This window comes from Watersipora subatra, chromosome 6, assembly GCF_963576615.1.
Source record: "Watersipora subatra chromosome 6, tzWatSuba1.1, whole genome shotgun sequence".
In the NCBI taxonomy this organism is placed as follows: domain Eukaryota; kingdom Metazoa; phylum Bryozoa; class Gymnolaemata; order Cheilostomatida; family Watersiporidae; genus Watersipora; species Watersipora subatra.
Genome location: NC_088713.1, coordinates 15,439,818 through 15,455,143, shown reverse-complemented (window position 1 = coordinate 15,455,143; position 15,326 = coordinate 15,439,818). Strand labels below are relative to the sequence as shown.

At 47.9% G+C, this 15,326-nt stretch overlaps 1 pseudogene; it reads left to right on the top strand.

Moving 5' to 3' along the window:
• Window positions 1-4,969: 4,969 nt before the first annotated feature.
• On the top strand, window positions 4,970-14,797 carry LOC137398068 (dentin sialophosphoprotein-like; annotated as a pseudogene).
• Window positions 14,798-15,326: the final 529 nt, after the last annotated feature.

Sequence of the window (15,326 nt, the reverse complement as noted above, 5' to 3'; positions counted from 1 at the left end):
ACTCATCATTGTCCAAGCCTGCCAGGGAGGTTGGTAAAAGGAATTTTCATGTGTTGCAGATGCTTTACTGACATACATTATATATAGTTGACACAAATTTTGCCTCATTAGTCTAGGAAATTCATTCTAAACCAGTGTTATATTTTAGTTTATTTACTCCATCAACTCCTACAAAGATATTTGATTAAATACATGTACCAAATTATAACTTAATTTAAAAGGAATGTGCTGACCATCATGTAAATCTGTTTGCACATTCCTATCTAGACCAAACTGTCAGTTTTTACTAATATGTGATTATAAACTTTCTATCCTGCTAATAATATTAAGGTTGATAATACATACATACAAACACTTAATTAAATAAACAAAAATGCGTATTTGGTATGTTTGCAAATAAGTTTTCATCCCATCAGCTTTTATGAGTCTTTCATAAGCTTGTACCAATAAGTAAATAACATGTAATGCATTTATGTATGTTACTCCAATGCTAAAATGTGGTTTGGTTTCATTTTGCCATTTTGCAAATGCATTCTCAAGATGATTAATGTTCTGGTCAAAGCTTTGGCTATTGAAGTAGCATTTAGTTATATTGCCTGGCAATCCGATACGACTGCAAGTCATCAGAAAAAATATTTTATGGATTTTGTGAGGGTGTTTTTATCCAGCCGCCTTTTTAAAACTTTGGAGCTGCAGACCTTCTTTGACAAAAAGTTACATATTACTTTATTGTCTCATCATAAATATTATTTCAATTGAATAAAATGTTTCATATATTACTGTATACTCTAACTGAATTTAATACAGCTTATTTTATATTATACAATTAGGTTCTGGTTAATTACAACATTTTCATGTATGCTTGACAGAATACATATTGTGATCAATGTTAGTGAACATGCTACGACAGACTACATAAATATTGGGCACTTTCTGACATCTTGTAACACTTTAAAACATTTTTGCTGTGTCTTTGCTCTATTCATAGACAATTTATGCTTAGCATTTAGATCATTTAGTTTATCTGTGTGTGTTTGTTTGTGTGTTTGGCTACTAGAGCTTTCCTAATGGCCTTGCAGGGTGAGAACTTATCCTAATCGGCATTTGGTACATACATCAGTCTAAGTATTTATCGGTCAACTCTGAGAAAATTATTCAATAAAAATACAACATTTTTTAAATTCATTATTTACAGTTTCTTCTGATTTTTGGAATATCAACAGATGAATTTTAAAAAGTTCGAAAAATGCCCTAGATACATGTAGCATTATAGATTATATTGGCCACCTTGCTTGTATTCACTTACTCTTTCTTGCATATTTATCCTAGGACGGCCTGACTTTGGTAATTTAACAGAACTTTCTAATTCGGACATCAGTCGCTTTCCAAATGCCGCAGAGTTACATGATCAGGATTTGGCCTCTTTCTCCCCTTCCAGCAGTGTCAGCTGCAGATGAAACACAGAACTTCTTTCATTATTCATGCCTGATGGTGATGGACCTTTTTCCGCTCACCTAATTGTACTCAATGAAGATGACTTTTTATCATGAGCTAGAAGTTTTCACTGCTATGTGCTTCCAAACCTTTTATTCAGCTAACAATATTGTGATGGAATGTTTGAGTCACACTAGGCCAGACTCAGTCAAGCAGAGTCTAGCCATGTGGAGCGGAGAAGCGGAGCCCTCCACTATATAAGAACAGGAGGCCCGATCGGAAGGCAGAACTGTTCTGCACCTGTTCATTACAGGTTGCATGCTTTCTGTTGTAACCATTAATGAACGAAGTAGACAACTATATGTTTAAACTTTTGAGCTGAGCTTTGTAATTGTTGAGCATTAAAGTAGCACATGGAACCTTTAAACTTTAACATTTACAAGCTCCACATCAAGGCTAATACTGAAAGGACTTTCTGTTGCTTTCAAAGTGGCAGTAGAAAGAAACCCAAAAAACGCTGATTATGGCTTGCCTAAAAAACGGCAGTGCAGCTCCTACTGGAAGAACATCCTGTTGCCTTCAAAGTGGCAATAGGAAAAAACCCAGAGGGAGCGGTGAAAGTCCTACCTGCAAAATGGCAGCACAAAACTCAGACGACAACACGGAAGAGGAGGGACAGTTGAAAAACTGCCATACAAGTGGCAGAGACCTACAAGGAAACCTTCACTAACTAAGCTGTTTTCCAAGGCAGCTGCCGACAAGCGAGAAAGGACAGAAGAAAAACTGCCATAGATTTTTGCAAAAACCTGCTTAGAGACTCATCGCTGAACGCATGGCTAACAAAAGGGCAATGAGCGCTGGCCCAGGCGCCGACTGATTTTTCAAAGCTTTGGAATGGGTATTGCTGATGTCGAGACCTCAAGAACCGGCACGCCTGAGCCTGCAGGCTGTGTTCAATACTCTTCAAGCGAGGATTAGGCTATCCGCCAGACAGGCATTGAGTCTGATGAGCCTCAGATGAGGCAAAAAAGTGTCAATGCAGGAGCATGCAATTGAAGTGAAAATGCTGGTACGAATCGCGTATGGAGACTTCCCAAACCCTCACAGAAACAACATTACCATGGATACGTTCTGCAGCTCAATGGGAGACACTGCTCTTCAACGACACCTTTTGGCGGAACCAACACCCATGCTAGCCAAGCAGTGCGAGCCGGGAAGGACTATCTCCAGATAGAAGGGGAAAGTGCAAATCTGCTGGTTCTTTTGTGTGAGCAGTGAAATGAGGGTTCCACTAACTGAGTGAAGTCAGTCGAGACCAAAGTTATTGGCAAATTACAAAGAATGGTCCAATCTTTCTCGGAAAAGCTGGAGCAACTAAAAGAGCGAGTCCAATCTTGGGAAACAAGAAAGAGCCCAAAAGTCACATTTTGCTGACAGTGTGGCGGATAGAAACACATCTGCAAGAGCTGCCCCGTCACTCAAAACCAGCTTTGGGAAATAAAAGAAAGCCACAGTAGTAGCTTTGGCTGTTCAATGTGCCAAGGCCAAAAATTCCCGAAAAACTGAAAAAATCACCCGGGACCCAGAAAACACTGACAGATGGTGTCACCCTGCAAGGACTAGGCTAAGAGAGTTTTATGCACAGGAGAAAGCTGTGGAAACCCGGAGCTATTATCAGTCCATGAGGAAGGCCAGCCCCATTTCTTTCCTAGTGGCTCACAGCCTATGCGCTTTTGTGCGAACCACAGAGACACAGTCAAAAACATAAAGGAGTGACTACCCAATTATCCCCGCCAAAGACACTGCAAACTATCGAAGCCATCTCTACAGGACGGGACAGCCAGATGCCTGCCTTGAAAGCGGCACGGCCAGCACTTTCCCAGTCTCAGAAATATTACCTGACAGAATAGAGCCACAGGTCGACCCTAGAAACCGGGTGACCCTAAGAACCAACTTTGCTTAGTTACAAAGGGAAAAAGTCGAAAACCCCTCGAATGGCTCCCTGGATGAACCTGACCATGTTGCATGCCTTCAGCCGACCTCACTCAACTAAGTATTTCGTAGAATCAGTATGACCTAAAAGCCAAGTCATAGCCAGATACCTTAACACTACGGGACAGCGACTGACTCTTAAGTCTGGTACAACCATTGGCGCAAATCCTGGCGCAGACACTCTGTAGGCCGAAGATGATGACCCCCCTTTTGTGAACAGCTGGTTCGACTCCAACCAATGAAGTGCCGCCTCACCTGAAGGAGTTGTTCCAAGTGGCCCAGCCAAACTGTATGGAAAAGGTCAGGCAACAAAGTTGGCTGCCCTGCTGAGCCGTTATACCAACGTCTTTAGCGCAGGGGAAGACGTTGTACGAAAGACCACCGAGGTTGAGCACTCAATACTTCTCAAAGAAAAAACTCCACCAATCTTACAGACCCTCAAAAACAAAGGCCAGAGAAAGAGGCAAAAGCTCAATGACAAGTGCAGGACCTTCTTAATGAAAGCCTAATTGAACACGCCGGCGGAGCTTGGAACTATCCCGTGGTCTTGGTTAGAAAGAAGGATGAGAAGCAGCGCTTCTGTATTGACTATTGGCGACTGATTGCCGTTACCGAACAGGAAGCGTACCCTCTCCAGGATTGACAATAGTCAAGATGCCCTGTCAGGCAGCCAACATCTCAGCTCGCTCGACTTGGTCAGCGGATACTGGAAAGTGCCGCTGGATGCATACGCACAGGAAAAATCAGTCTTTTTGTACCAGGACTGGCATGTGGGAGCGGAAGGTGGTGCTTTTCAAACTTACCTCTGCCCAAGTCACCTCCGGTAGGCTTGTAGAGCATGTCCTGCATAGAATTCACTGGATAATGCTGTTGTTGTACTTCACTTACAATATGGTCATTACACCAGACTTTGATACACACCTCCACCCTCTCAAGAAGGTCTTTCAGAGACTCCATGAAGCCAGAACAAAGCTAAAGCCCTTGAAGTGTGAGCTGTAGCAATCCCAGGTACGATACCTGGGCCACATATTCAGGCAGAACGAAGTCTCTACAAACCCAGAAAAATTCAGACAGTCACGTAGTGGCCAAACTCACACGGGTTTAAGGAGCTCCAGGAATCTCTGGAGACCATCGGCTACAACTGACAGTATATCCTAGTGTTAGCCACAATAGTCCACCTGCGGCATCAGTTGATTGCCAATGGGGAACTGTAGAGATGAACCAGCGAGGAACAGACCACTTTCGACCAGCTGAAGAACAGCATCAGCGCCACACCGGTCCTCAGCTACCCGGGTTCCTGGAAACAGTATACTCTAGATACTGTCGCAAGTGGACACGGGGTAGGAGCCGTGAGGTATCAAGTGCTAAAGGGTCAAGAAAGAGTCATGACATTCTACAGCAAGACTCTAACCATTTCAGAGCGCAATTACTGCGTCATCAGACGGGAACTGCTAGCAGTCCTCAAGGCTGTAAAACACTTCCGGCCCTACCTGTTTAGCCAGGCACTCTTCCTCTGAACTGACCACGCCTATCTCTGATAGCTATGCCGAAAGAAGGAACCCTTGAAACAAGTAGCTCGATAGCTCAAGATCTTGGAAGAGTACATGTCAGGCCTAAGCATGGCAATGCAGACATCCTAAGTAGGCAAACTTGCAAGGACTGCCAGCCATGCGCGAGCATTGAACAGAGAGCCGTGGGCCTTTCAAGGAAGGAATTGGCTGAAGAACAGAGGCTGCAAGCCACGCGGGTACCGACCAGTTGCGTAAACAGGACTCTCCTCTTTGACAAAGCAGGATCGAACCTGGGCAACATTGCGTACCCTGTAACGTCAGTCGGTAAGTCGAACGGGACTTCAGCCCCAACCATGGTGGGGTTTAATCTGAGCACTAACGACGGTTCTGGAGAGCTGCCTGACTCTTTGCCCTGTTCTAATTTGAGACACAAGGAAGCCCAACACCTATGACAGCGCCGATGACATATGAAGAGCTGAGCCGAATTGGCAAATTTGAAAAACGACAGATCACTGGAAATGGGCCAGTGGCCATCAGGTACCAGGCTTTCACTACAAGAAACAAATTGTAGCCAAACACCTTGAAGCAGGAAGCAGTGAGCTGGACGTGCTGAACCGCCTGCAAGGTTTTCTTCACAATCGACAGGATGGTGTGTTGAATTGGCACATGTGTAGTGTTGCAGGGGTGGCCGCTCAGAACCATACCAGATGATGTGCCATCTATCAGCCAGCCATGAGAACACACGCCCTGGCCCACTATGGGGTTTATAAAACAATGAGCTGCATCCAGTTAACCTGGTATTGACCGCGCCTGACCTTTACTGTCAGATGGCTAGTAAAGAGTTGTGAGGTGTGCCAGACCGCAAAGAACATTGGAACCAGGATAGTCAAAAGAAACCAGAAGCTGTATGCTGGTAGGCCTTGGTATAAGGTAACCATCGATCTAGTCGGCCTATTCTCTACCCCGCTGAGAGGAAACAATTGGGTACTTGTTTTCACAAATCACTTTACTGAGATGCGAAACGTGCTAGTGCTGCTCGACGCGACAGCACCAATGGTAGCAAACACCTTGGATAAGCGGGTATTTGTTAATTGGGGTTGCCAGAGCAGATCCACACAAACCATGGGAAAAGTTTAAAAGCCAGCTGATGGTCAAACTATGCCAACTCTGGAATTAGAAGAATACTCCCACTACCCAGTACTCCATTCAAGCAAAAAGAACAGGAAAATGAATAACCGTGGACTAGAAGACTCCCAACGAGCACTGCTGCTAGCTCGCAGACCAAATGAATGGGATATGCTACTTCCCCATCTAATGAGAGCGTACCGAACTTCCCCCACTGAGCAACTAGAAAAACAGCAAATATTCCGATGCTGAGGCACAATGCAAGGTTGCCAGACAAGCTGGAAAACCATGTCTCGCCCACCAAGTTTATTCCAACTCATGTACACGCACTAAGAGCACAAGTGATACTGGAAACAGTACTCAAAGCCCTGCTGCAAACCCATATGTAAATCCGGCAAAAATACAATAAGGCACCTCCCCTATACACACCTGGGCCTAGGTATGGCTCACAAACAAGCCCAGGCAATAGGAAAAATCCCCATGTTGCAAGCACAGTTTGTAAGCCTGTACCAGGTCCTCAAGGCTTGGGGCAATCACAAGTACTCGGGGGAGAAGTATGGGCAGTCATTGATATGAAATGAGTCAAGTCTTAAGCTTGACCACGCCTGCATAGAAGAGTTAGGACAGGCTCCAGCCACTTTTTAGCTGAAAAGGGTCTCCAACATGAAGGGGGTCAGATCAGACAAGCCAGGAATGAATCCAGTGGAGGCTCGGCGAGCCCTTGCCAATGCTACAACCCACTGACTGGAAGAAACTGCTCTTGGAAGTTGCAAGAAACCGTGAGCTGAAGACAATCCTGCGAAAAAAATAGCCGGGCCGAAAATAGAAAGTAGTCAATAAACGAGCTCGGCAGAAGAGCGAGTCAGACCCAAAATGGCTCCGGCATAGCCAGTGACATCTCCAGCTTAACCCGGAAACGTATCAACTGAAATAGCCTCATCGAAACCGATCAGGAACAACTCTAGGCTGACCCCAGCCACTAGGAGGCTGGATCGGTACGGATATGGAATATGCTATTCAGTAGAGTCGCCAGAAACTGGTCCAGAGATTGCAAGGAAAAGCATTACAAACGCTCTCACAGTCACTACCAAGAAGGCCTTCCTATTAAAGCACTTGCTCATTCTAGACGCTGTCAGTTCACTGAAAAACATAGACAACTCCTGCCAGACCTCTCTGCTACAACTATTGACTTCAGTCACATAAAGCTTGGAAAAAGCTCAAGAAGTGCTAAGTGGACCAAAGCCTGCAAATATCATAGCCTATAAAAAAGAGGAAAAGAAGAGACGGTGAATGAAGCTAACATGAACCACTCCTAGTCAATCGTTCTGGAAAAATAAGTATGTGGGCTCGGAGGTACTATTGGAGAAAATCTTAACTGAAGGTTTGGATGAATTCTGTTGAGTGGCCACCATCAGCTCTGCGAAAAAAGGAGTAGAGCGCCTGCACTGTGGCACCCACCAACAGGAGGCTCTGGTCCAGTAGATTCTCCCACAAAACATTAGTTGGATAATGTAGCACCAATGGAGGGGAGGGAATGATGGAATGTTCGAGTCACACTAGGCCAGACTCCATCCAGCAGAGCCAAGCCACGTGTGTAGAGCACTATGTAGAGCACGCTCCCTGAGCAGAAGGCAGAGTTGTTCTGTGCCTGTTCATTACATGTTGCATGCTTTCTATTGTAATCATTTTACAAAAACGAAGTATACAAATCTATGTTTAAACTCGTGCACCGAATCTTGTACTTGTAGAGCAATAAAGGTACTACATAGAACCTTTGCAATATTCATATTATCGATACATCCATACGAACAACTATTCAAATAAACATAATTTTGCATATTCGATATGGTTGTAAATAAGTTTTATCCAATCAGGTTTTATAAGTCTTTCTTTGGCTTATCCCAATTAGTGGATAATGGTTAATATATTTATGTATGTTATTGTCTATCTAAAACGCAATTTGGTTTCATTTTTTGCCATCTGCTATCATTATAAATATATACATGTATATGCAAATGCATGCTGAAGAGCAATACCCCCTCAGTCTAAGCTTTGGCTATTGAATTAGCCTTTAGCTAGATTGCGTTGAATTTCGAAACAAATGCAAAACTTTAGAAAAGTTATTTTATAGAAACTTTGCTGGTATTTTAAGGAAGCTGTTTGTTTGAAACATCAAATTCACAAACCTTCTTTGACAAGAAGTTGTATATTCCTTAATTATGTCATGATAAATGTTTTTTTATTGAACAAAGCATTTCATATATTACTGCACCTTCTAACTAAATTTAATAAAGCTTATGGTATATTATACACTCTGACATTGGTTAATTCGGCATCTTAAAGTATAGTTAACAAAATACATCTTGCATTTAATGCCAGTCGTCAAGCTTCAACAGATTCAAAAAAAGTGGGCACTTGCTGACATATTTTATCACTTTAAAACACTTTTGCAGTGCCTTTCTCCTATTCATAGACAATTTACACTTGGAGGTTTACTTGCACCAAAATTCACAATACAGTTTTTTCGTATCAAAAGATTTACCATGTCTTACTCTGCTGTGTTGTACGTGCAAATTATGTGGAAACATGATTAATAGCTCTTAAAAACTCAAAAACGAACAGATAACCGCCGCCATCACAAAACTGCAGTAGATTAGAATCTGTGTCCAAAACGGCTGAAAGGGACGTAGTTGAACAAGATGGCTTCTGTTTACACTTTCAAGCATCCGCCTTCATCGCCATATTTTCACAAATACACTTCACGCATTCAATGAAATATTGTATATTGGCCTTACGCAATTTTTTCATCTTTGTAAAGCTGTCACTTTGAGCATTCATATCTCAAAACTTACCGTGAAAGCTTGTTTATTTTTATAACCTTAGCTTGAATGAATGCATATCATCATCTGATCAAAATGTCAAGCCTGTTGGTCGCCTGTGATAGCAAAAAACGCTGCAAGAATTATTCGCGCTGTTTGGCAAGGTTTGAAAGTTTGGCAGGTTACGACTAGACGATTATACAAGCTGAGACAAAATTGTAAACTAGAGAGCATCTATATTCGGTAAGGGCTCTTCGGTAAGACTTAAAGTGTTTGTCATAAACTAGTGTTACGAGAAGTTTTATGTTGAGCCTTTGTTGGGTCTTTCAATTCATGTGAGATCATGGCGTGTTAAAACAATAACCAAATAGATTTACTATGTCAGAGAAATAAAAGGACTCTAGCCTGTGGCACTTTTGTAATGCCTGCGATTAATCGTTCGTTTTTGAGCTTTTAAAAGCTTTTAATCACATTTATACAGGCATTTTTTACTTACAACACTGCAGAGTAACACATGGTAAACATTTTGATACCAAATAACTGCAATGTGAATTTTGTTGCCAGTAAACCTTTAACAATCATAAGGTCAACTAGACTATCTACTGTATTTGTTTGTATGTTTGGCGGCTAGCACTTCCTTATTAGCCTTGCAGGGTAAGAACTTATCCTCACTGTCATTCGGTACATATAGCAGTCTAAGTATTTATTTGGTCAACTATGAGAAAACTATTCAGCAAAAAAAACTTTTAAAAATTTTCCGTTTGCAGATTCTTCTTATTTCTATAACGTTTACAGAAAAAATTAAAAAGATCCAAAGTATGTCCTAGATACACGTTGCCTAATATATTATGTTGTTCAGCATGTTTGTATTCACCAGCTGCTCTTGCATACTTGTTCTAGGACGGATTGACTTTGGTAACTTGAAAGAACTTTCTAATTCGGAGATTAGTCACATTCCAAATGCCGCAGTGTTACATGAACAGCAACTGGCCTGTACCTCCATTCTGGCAGTGTCGGCTGTTGAGGAAACCACAGAAACTCTTCCATTTTTTAGGCTTGGTGATGATGGATCTGCTTCTGATCGTCGTTTTGTACTTAATGTGGATGACTTCTTTATAATGAGATCTGGCTGTGAAGGTTAGTACCAGCTAGCATATCTATTATCTGTTAATTATACAGAAATGAGTTAGTGAAACTCGATTTATTGATAACTTTATCATTCAATCTACTTTTTCAGACAACATTTTTGTTTTGGAGTGTTTTTATCATACTCAAAAACTAGTTGCTGCTCAAATACCTTCTATGAACTCCTAATCTGTACACAGCGTTTAAAAGGAGTTGCCTCGCATTTTGGTTTTTTTGCAGACTGCTATCTAAAATACTACTGTTTATTGTAGCACAACAACACTCTATCATACAACAAAACAATTTGTTTGTTTCTCTGAACATACATGTAGTATCACATTTAAATTATGTCTGAGTAAGATGCCTATTTTGCTCATTTTATATTTATATTACAGGATACCAATCAATTAGATCCGCTACTCATGGATCTTGGTTTATCAGAGTTTTAGTAGCCACATTCTACAAGCACGCGTGTCACAGAGATGTAGAGAGTCTATTCAAGATGGTGAGTATATCTTATTCTTTTCTGTTAAACAGCAACTGTCCTGTTATGGATTACGAGCTCTTTTTACAACAGGTAGAGTATATCTGTAGGAACCTGAGCAGATTCTTGGTCTAAATCTAAATTGTTAACTCTGTGTCTTGCTCACTTAACCACAGTATTCTGGTAGACCAATCCAGTCCTGCCAGAATTTTGCCTACAATCAAGGGGCTATATTCTGCCCACTATACTTGCTACCAGATGGGCTACTCTAGCCACGTTCTAGCAGTAAGTTCCATAGCAAATGGGCCTTTCAGTCACACTTTGGCAATTATTTAGGTAGGCGTGCCGGCCGAGGGCTCGATAAAACTAGCTTGGTGATGAGGGAGAGAATCTGTCCACTGCTCACCATGCTATTTATTTTGCAAGAGGAAAGCCAAGATCTGGCTAGTAATTTAACTAACATAGTCCTATACACAATTTAGAGTCAATGTTTGGTCCAACTCTAGATCATGTTCTTAGAGTCAGGCAAAGCCAATTCAATCCAACCTGCTAAGTAGAGAGAGAGAGAGAGAGAGAGAGAGAGAGAGAGAGAGAGAGAGAGAGAGAGAGAGCCGAGAGAGAGCCGAGAGAGCCGAGAGAGAGCCGAGAGAGAGCCGAGAGAGCCGAGAGAGCCGAGAGAGCCGAGAGAGCCGAGAGAGCCGAGAGAGCCGAGAGAGCCGAGAGAGCCGAGAGAGCCGAGAGAGCCGAGAGAGCCGAGAGAGCCGAGAGAGCCGAGAGAGCCGAGAGAGCCGAGAGAGCCGAGAGAGCCGAGAGAGCCGAGAGAGCCGAGAGAGCCGAGAGAGCCGAGAGAGCCGAGAGAGCCGAGAGAGCCGAGAGAGCCGAGAGAGCCGAGAGAGCCGAGAGAGCCGAGAGAGCCGAGAGAGCCGAGAGAGCCGAGAGAGCCGAGAGAGCCGAGAGAGCCGAGAGAGCCGAGAGAGCCGAGAGAGCCGAGAGAGCCGAGAGAGCCGAGAGAGCCGAGAGAGCCGAGAGAGCCGAGAGAGCCGAGAGAGCCGAGAGAGCCGAGAGAGCCGAGAGAGCCGAGAGAGCCGAGAGAGCCGAGAGAGCCGAGAGAGCCGAGAGAGCCGAGAGAGCCGAGAGAGCCGAGAGAGCCGAGAGAGCCGAGAGAGCCGAGAGAGCCGAGAGAGCCGAGAGAGCCGAGAGAGCCGAGAGAGCCGAGAGAGCGGAGAGAGCGGAGAGAGCGGAGAGAGCGGAGAGAGCGGAGAGAGCGGAGAGAGCGGAGAGAGCGGAGAGAGCGGAGAGAGCGGAGAGAGCGGAGAGAGCGGAGAGAGCGGAGAGAGCGGAGAGAGCGGAGAGAGCGGAGAGAGCGGAGAGAGCGGAGAGAGCGGAGAGAGCGGAGAGAGCGGAGAGAGCGGAGAGAGCGGAGAGAGCCGAGAGAGCCGAGAGAGCCGAGAGAGCCGAGAGAGCCGAGAGAGCCGAGAGAGCCGAGAGAGCCGAGAGAGCCGAGAGAGCCGAGAGAGCCGAGAGAGCCGAGAGAGCCGAGAGAGCCGAGAGAGCCGAGAGAGCCGAGAGAGCCGAGAGAGCGGAGAGAGCGGAGAGAGCCGAGAGAGCGGAGAGAGCGGAGAGAGCGGAGAGAGCGGAGAGAGCGGAGAGAGCGGAGAGAGCGGAGAGAGCGGAGAGAGCGGAGAGAGCGGAGAGAGCGGAGAGAGCGGAGAGAGCGGAGAGAGCGGAGAGAGCGGAGAGAGCGGAGAGAGCGGAGAGAGCGGAGAGAGCGGAGAGAGCGGAGAGAGCGGAGAGAGCGGAGAGAGCGGAGAGAGCGGAGAGAGCGGAGAGAGCGGAGAGAGCGGAGAGAGCCGAGAGAGCCGAGAGAGCCGAGAGAGCCGAGAGAGCCGAGAGAGCCGAGAGAGCCGAGAGAGCCGAGAGAGCCGAGAGAGCCGAGAGAGCCGAGAGAGCCGAGAGAGCCGAGAGAGCCGAGAGAGCCGAGAGAGCCGAGAGAGCCGAGAGAGCCGAGAGAGCCGAGAGAGCCGAGAGAGCCGAGAGAGCCGAGAGAGCCGAGAGAGCCGAGAGAGCCGAGAGAGCCGAGAGAGCCGAGAGAGCCGAGAGAGCCGAGAGAGCCGAGAGAGCCGAGAGAGCCGAGAGAGCCGAGAGAGCCGAGAGAGCCGAGAGAGCCGAGAGAGCCGAGAGAGCCGAGAGAGCCGAGAGAGCCGAGAGAGCCGAGAGAGCCGAGAGAGCCGAGAGAGCCGAGAGAGCCGAGAGAGCCGAGAGAGCCGAGAGAGCCGAGAGAGCCGAGAGAGCCGAGAGAGCCGAGAGAGCCGAGAGAGCCGAGAGAGCCGAGAGAGCCGAGAGAGCCGAGAGAGCCGAGAGAGCCGAGAGAGCCGAGAGAGCCGAGAGAGCCGAGAGAGCCGAGAGAGCCGAGAGAGCCGAGAGAGCCGAGAGAGCCGAGAGAGCCGAGAGAGCCGAGAGAGCCGAGAGAGCCGAGAGAGCCGAGAGAGCCGAGAGAGCCGAGAGAGCCGAGAGAGCCGAGAGAGCCGAGAGAGCCGAGAGAGCCGAGAGAGCCGAGAGAGCCGAGAGAGCCGAGAGAGCCGAGAGAGCCGAGAGAGCCGAGAGAGCCGAGAGAGCCGAGAGAGCCGAGAGAGCCGAGAGAGCCGAGAGAGCCGAGAGAGCCGAGAGAGCCGAGAGAGCCGAGAGAGCCGAGAGAAGGAGAGAAGGAGAGAGCCGAGAGAAGGAGAGAAGGATAGAGAGAGAGAGAGAGAGAGAGAAGGAGAGAGAGCCGAGAGGGAGCCGAGAGAGAGAGAAGGAGAGAGAGCCGAGAGAGAGAGCCGAAAGAGAGAGCCGAGAGAGAGAGAAGGAGAGAGAGCCGAGGGAGAGAGAGCCGAAAGAGAGAGCCGAGAGAGAGCCGAGAGGGAGCCGAGAGAGAGAGAAGGAGAGAGAGCCGAGAGAGAGAGCCGAAAGAGAGAGCCGAGAGGGAGCCGAGAGAGAGAGAGCCGAGAGGGAGCCGAGAGAGAGAGAAGGAGAGAGCTGAGAGAGAGAGCCGAAAGAGAGAGCCGAGAGAGAGAGAAGGAGAGAGAGCCGAGGGAGAGAGAGCCGAAAGAGAGAGCCGAGAGAGAGCCGAGAGGGAGCCGAGAGAGAGAGAGAAGGAGAGAGAGCCGAGAGAGAGAGCCGAAAGAGAGAGCCGAGAGGGAGCCGAGAGAGAGAGAGCCGAGAGGGAGCCGAGAGAGAGAGAAGGAGAGAGAGCCGAGGGAGAGAGAGCCGAAAGAGAGAGCCGAGAGAGCCGAGAGAGCCGAGAGAGAGAGAGAGCGGAGAGAGAGAGCCGAGAGAAAGAGCCGAGAGAGAGAGCCGAGAGGGAGCCGAGAGAGAGAGAGAGAGATAGCCGAGGGAGAGAGAGAGATAGCCGAGGGAGAGAGGGAGCTGAGAGAGAGAGAACCGAGAAAGAGCCGAGAGATAGAGAGAGAGCCGAGAGAGAGAGAGCCGAGAGAGAGAGAGCCGAGAGAGAGAGAGAGCCGAGAGAGAGAGAGCCGAGAGAGAGAGCCGAGAGAGAGAGAGCCGAGAGAGAGAACCGAGAGAGAGAGTGAGCTGAGAGAGAGTGAGCTGAGAGAGAGAGAGCCAAGAGGGAGAGAGCCGAGAGAGAGAGAGCCGAGAGGGAGCCGAGAGAGAGAGAAGGAGAGAGAGCCGAGGGAGAGAGAGCCGAGAGAGAGAGAGCCGAGAGGGAGCCGAGAGAGAGAGAAGGAGAGAGAGCCGAGAGAGAGAGCCGAAAAAGAGAGCCGAGAGGGAGCCGAGAGAGAGAGCCGAGAGGGAGCCGAGAGAGAGAGAAGGAGAGAGAGCCGATGGAGAGAGAGCCGAAAGAGAGAGCCGAGAGAGAGAGAGCCGAGAGAGAGAGCGGAGAGAGAGAGCCGAGAGAGAGAGCCGAGAGAGAGAGCCGAGAGAGAGAGAGAGATAGCCGAGGGAGAGAGAGAGATAGCCGAGGGAGAGAGGGAGCTGAGAGAGAGAGAACCGAGAGAGAGAGAGCCGAGAGATAGAGAGAGAGAGAGCCGAGAGAGAGAGAGCCGAGAGAGAGAGAGAGCCGAGAAAGAGAGCCGAGAGAGAGAGAGAGCCGAGAGAGCCGAGAGAGCCGAGAGAGCCGAGAGAGCCGAGAGAGCCGAGAGAGCCGAGAGAGCCGAGAGAGCCGAGAGAGCCGAGAGAGCCGAGAGAGCCGAGAGAGCCGAGAGAGCCGAGAGAGCCGAGAGAGCCGAGAGAGCCGAGAGAGCCGAGAGAGCCGAGAGAGCCGAGAGAGCCGAGAGAGCCGAGAGAGCCGAGAGAGCCGAGAGAGCCGAGAGAGCCGAGAGAGCCGAGAGAGCCGAGAGAGCCGAGAGAGCCGAGAGAGCCGAGAGAGCCGAGAGAGCCGAGAGAGCCGAGAGAGCCGAGAGAGCCGAGAGAGCCGAGAGAGCCGAGAGAGCCGAGAGAGCCGAGAGAGCCGAGAGAGCCGAGAGAGCCGAGAGAGCCGAGAGAGCCGAGAGAGCCGAGAGAGCCGAGAGAGCCGAGAGAGCCGAGAGAGCCGAGAGAGCCGAGAGAAGGAGAGAAGGAGAGAGCCGAGAGAAGGAGAGAAGGAGAGAGAGAGAGAGAGAGAGAGAGAGAGAGAAGGAGAGAGAGCCGAGAGGGAGCCGAGAGAGAGAGAAGGAGAGAGAGCCGAGAGAGAGAGCCGAAAGAGAGAGCCGAGAGAGAGAGAAGGAGAGAGAGCCGAGGGAGAGAGAGCCGAAAGAGAGAGCCGAGAGAGAGCCGAGAGGGAGCCGAGAGAGAGAGAAGGAGAGAGAGCCGAGAGAGAGAGCCGAAAGAGAGAGCCGAGAGGGAGCCGAGAGAGAGAGC